At 32.9% G+C, this 5,399-nt stretch overlaps 1 non-coding gene across 1 annotated transcript; it reads right to left on the minus strand.

Moving 5' to 3' along the window:
- Window positions 1-4,831: 4,831 nt before the first annotated feature.
- On the minus strand, window positions 4,832-4,902 carry TRNAG-GCC (transfer RNA glycine (anticodon GCC)). Its single transcript has one exon. It is a non-coding gene; the product is annotated as a tRNA-Gly (tRNA).
- Window positions 4,903-5,399: the final 497 nt, after the last annotated feature.

Consider the following 5,399-nt stretch of genomic DNA (forward strand, 5'->3'; position numbering starts at 1 on the left):
TACAATATTCAACTATCACATTAAAAAATAAAGTCAATGTACATTACTATGTTTTTGTTTAATTATTCATTATTAATTATTAACCCTATTTTATTAAATCGAGCAATAGAATACGTCATTAAAAGTGTGATTAATACCGAAAAGGGTTTAACTTTGAATGTTAAAATACATGTGCTTGGGTATGCTGATGATTTGGCATTATTGGGTGAAGCAAGGAAATTATAGAACTAAATACAAGCGTGTTAATAAACTCTGGGTCCTAGGTCTTGAAATAAATACGGTTAAAAAAAAAAATATGGTTAGCAGTAGAGACGCGAGCAATTTCAGTGATATAGATATTGGAGGAAATGCGGTTGAATAGGTAGGTAGGTTTAAGTATTTAGGTTCTACGATAACTAGAAAAAAAAAAACGAAATTGATGAAGAAATAAAAGCGGGTTGAAGGGGGGAAATGCTTGTTATTTTTCAATTTCGAAGCTACTTAGCTCGCGCCTTCTACCCAAAACCTTAAAAATTAGAATTTACAAAACTATTTTCCTTCCCACTGTTCTTATGGGTGCGAGACGTGGCCTCTTGCACTAAGGGATGATGAACAGCGCCTTATGGTTTTCAAAAATAAAGTATTATAAATAGTACTTCTGTTCTGTTAAATTACTGAACCCCTAACCCTACATGGGTTTTAGTGGTAAGGATTTTCATTTTTTGGTAATGAATGCCATCTGAACACGTTCAATATGAATTCGTCTTTAAATCTGATTTCCTATCAACATTTTTAAAAAAATAAATAAATTCTGGAGAAGATTCGAAAATTGAATATACCCCTAAAAATAGACTACATGCCACTGTTATGACCCAGTGTATTTCAAACTTTTGAAAATTGTAGGTATTGAATTTGAACCACATCAAATGAAAAAAAAAAAATTTCCATTCTTATTTAAATACTCGGAAATTTTCAATGTATCGCATTTTTTAGATATTTATGTTATCATCAGTATCATAAAAACAAATAACGTTATGAGTTTTATATACAGAATGTAAATTGAATTTGAATCATACCAAATTAAAAAAAAATTCTTTTGTGATTTGAACCTTTGAAATTTACAATACACAGCATTTTTTAAACTTGTTGTCGTCATTGGTGTTATAAAAACCAATAAATTTATGGGTTTTATATAGATAATATCAGTCCTCATATATCATCTATCGGTCAATCATTAATTAATGTCAAATTGAGATGAAACAACGAAAAAATGAAGAAAATATCATGTATCCGTAACAATTACGGATGGTCTTGGGTAAGGTAATTGATAAAACCTTACTTTGTATTGACCAATAATCAAAAAAGTAGATTTTTTACTAGTTTTTGCTTACAACCCTTTGAAGAATCAGGTGGCCATTTTGTCGTGCATGAATGAATGAATCCCTCAACGCGTACGCTAGAGATTTATATTCAGTACTTTAGCTTTTTTTATCACCTCCTGCCCGGTATTTTCTGACACAAGGTGATGTATAGAGATAATCAACCGCTTCAAACCAGAGTGGAGGATCAAGTTTTCAGAGGGCCACCGCGAAATAAAAGTCAACCCCAGGCCGGATCTAAACCGGCTCCACTGCAGTTTTGAGGTTTATAAAATGGCCGCCTTAACTCGGCTATGAACGGCCCACTTTTAGCTTATCTAAATCCTTAAAAATACAAACATTTAAAAAATAGTAATTTTATTTTATTTTAGTAAAAATGTGAACTATCTGTTAATTAATCATCTAGCCAACATGAGGTAAGCATCATCAGTGCCGCTTTGTTGGTTGTTTACGCTATTATATTATTAACAATCTTAAAAAGCATTATGTTGAACGGTCGAAGCGTGTGGGAAATACTCACTGACCGTGAAAGCACTGAACTGAAAAACATCCCTTACAGTTTTCCGCCGCCCCCTCAAACGATGTCGATATTTTATATCTTAAAATAGCTGTCTTCCATTGATTATTTGTTGTGCACAAGATAAGAGTTATAAAAAATGAATTATCAATAATTACTTATTACCACCTGAAAAGTTGAGTGCATAATTTTTCGTTTAAAAAAAAACGTGTCTTATAGTTGAGACAAACATATAATCATTTATTTTTTATTAATTTTTTTTTATAACATTGTAAATAGTTAGGAGTGTCTTTGCCCGAGACTACAGCCCTCCCCCTAAACAATTGTTAAAAGAAAAATGTAACTTTTATATTAACCATGTAAGGGCCACCGATCTGGTATTAAATTAAATAGTTTTATATTACAGACAGTTTTATTTTTTTTCATATCAGTGACTATAAATGTTTTAACAGTGTTTTATAGTTTTTCGAATAATCATTTTATTTTATTATTTTTTGGTTTTAGAAATAATTTATTTTTTTTTTATCCCTCAGGGTCTGATTATTTTTTAGCTCAGCCTTGTTGCACATTCACATCATAAGAGGAACCACAATTTATTATTTTAACTTCTTAGACATTTTCGTTTTTATGATAACGTGACCAATAAGTAAATAAGTGAATGGTATCTATTCTCTTAAATGTTATGATAAAATAGGTTTCCATGGAGTTCTGTCCAGAATATTTTTAAAAAACGTCATGGTTCCTGGGTGCAAATATTTCGTTAGTCATAGATTGAATTAAGGTATTCAATAGGAATTTCTGCTATTATTTTGCTAAATGGCTAAGAATCAAGTTAGGGTTCTCATTTGTTTGCCTTCTTTCTTCTTTGTTATTTCTAATCCGTTTTACCTGTATTTACTGGTCATGTATACAGTTATCTCATCATTTTTATTCATTACTCAATTTCTCTTTTAGGCTTTATTATGTCTTTAATTCCCACATGTTTCCTTACCCCTTACTGTTGCAGACAGAATGATATACTATTTTTAATTTATATCAGGTTATCTTTTTTAAGTTATTATTTCTTTGTTGGTACTTTTGTCAATTATATAATTTTATGTTTAATTTTTGTTTTCATATTCTTCTTTGTGATCCCTCTACATTTATGCTTCAATTTCAGCCATTCTCTTTCTCATGTCTTTTAGGCCTAATACAACTTATGCCTAAACTTTGGATCATCATTTCATGACTGTGTATATTATTTCTGACCCTACCTAATCAACTATATTTATATTGATACGGTTTACTATTAATAAGGAATTTAGTAAATATATATTTTTAAAAAATGCGATTGATATCATAAATTAATTGAACTATATGATTATGAATATATATTATGGGTTCTTGGAGCCCTCCTGGGGTCCACCCAGCCTCTTAACTTGTGAAACCTTAATTGGGTAAAAATCTGGCAGTTAGCATGATTCTGACCAAATCACCTCCTTTCACAACCGTTGGTCTACTAACAGTACTGAACCCCCAACCCTTCATGGGCTGTAGCGGTACAGATTTTTTTTTTTTTAATTATATTTAAATGATTAAAAATTCTTAATATTTATTCCAGTTTTTAAATTCAATATTTTATATAGTGAAATAAATAGAATATTTTCATTTCGTATTGTGAGTATCAAAAATCTGACGGTCGAACTGCAACGATCAATTCGACTAATTAAATACCACCCCCTAAGTACCTGATCGCTTTAATTGGCCCAGGGGTTATATTATAAATAATAAGCTCAGAGGACATGAGCCGATTGATGTCTCTTGTGTTGTCTTTTAATTAAACTGGTACTGAGCGAGGGGAGGGAGGGCAGTGTACAAAACGGGGAAGTACTTGGGGAGGGGAGGGACGTACACGTGGCTGTCATCCCTCATTATCGGAGGGCATGCTCTCCGTCTGGAATATGGGGTATCGTCAGGTAGGAACAAAGATGGAAGATACGTTTTTTAAAAGACGTTAGACGAGCAGGTCCTGAAGTCGGTGTTATTAGACCTTAAAATAAACAAAATATATATATAAATAAAAACTCATTAAAATATGTTGCTGTAATAACTATTATCAAATATGTATTAGTGCGAAATATTTATTCTTTTACGACAAATGTTGATGATTTTATTAACTTTAGCATTTTATAGAGAAGCGGAGTAGCTCAGTGGGGCGCCCTTCTACTAACTTCTGGGACCTTGGTTCGAATCCGGGTGAGGCAAATACTTATTTATTCTGTTGTAAGGACGTAACTGCAGTGTTGGCTGTGGCATAGGTCCCTGAGCGTTCCATTCCCCATTGGTTGTGGGTTCCTGTTCTGCCGTCCCGAGAAATGAATCGGCGGCAGCAACTAGCCACCAGTTGGCAAGAAGGACCACAAGGCTCATAGACCGAACTAGTTTTCCCCAATAGAAATACTAATACCAGCCCTGTGGATTCGGAAGCCATCCTGGGGCCCACCCAGACTCTACGGGGATGGAAAGGCACTGTTCTAGTAACTTAGGACCTTTTATTTATTCTGTTAATTTAGCCGTTACTCAACCTTTCTCCTAGGATAAACTAGCCACATTAAATGGGGGGAAAGTTGGTGGTTCACCGTGATCTTGGATAAACCACCTCCTTGTATAACCGATGTTAAAAAAATACTTCTTACAAACCACTGAACACCTGACCGTTGATGGGTTGTAGCCCTTCACTTTATTATTATATATGAATTCTGATGAAAAGGGCCCAAAATGATGTTCAAACCATTTGTAAAGTCTCATTTGCGATCTTAGAACTAAAAAAAAAATTTAATGGATTAAAAAACTATTTAAAATTAAATTTTAAAGGTGAAGTAACGTCAACGGTTACTAAATCTCAAGAATTAAAAACAAAGAAGTTTTTAATGGCATTATGTTTTTATTTTCGAGAATAAAATTGAAAAAAAAAACTTGCATCGGCCGGGAATCGAACCCGGGCCGCCCGCGTGGCAGGCGAGCATTCTACCACTGAACCACCGATGCTACATCTAAGCGAATACACCTCTAAGAACAAGTGTGAAAATATATAGTTGAATTATTTATTCTATAACAAAGATAAAAGATACCCTCATTCTTTAAAAATAATAGGAAATTGTGTAGTCCAGGGTGGGGCGAAAATAATGTTCAAATCGTTTGCATATTTATAATTTTTAACAGATGTTGGAAGTTCAATTCATTAAAGAGAGTTCTTGAGCCTAAGACACACTTTTTCTACATGGATCATTTGACGTGTTTTTCAAATTTATGAGTGACGTATATAAATTTATGGTTTCCAACTGTTTTAATAATGCCTCACAGCCATTTAAACCCAGCTCGTCTAGTAAAATTCAGCTCTGTTAAGAAAAGAAATGGTAGGATTAGCAATATTTTGTTCTTTTATTATTCTCTAATGTTTCTTTATTATTTTTTTCCAAAACTATTTAACATCTATTTTCTCAATCAGCGTATTGTCCTTTCCTTTTTCAAAATACAAAGCTTGA

Source organism: Halyomorpha halys, unplaced genomic scaffold (assembly GCF_000696795.3).
Source record: "Halyomorpha halys isolate HHAL.00 unplaced genomic scaffold, Hhal_1.1 Scaffold1830.1, whole genome shotgun sequence".
Classification (NCBI taxonomy): domain Eukaryota; kingdom Metazoa; phylum Arthropoda; class Insecta; order Hemiptera; family Pentatomidae; genus Halyomorpha; species Halyomorpha halys.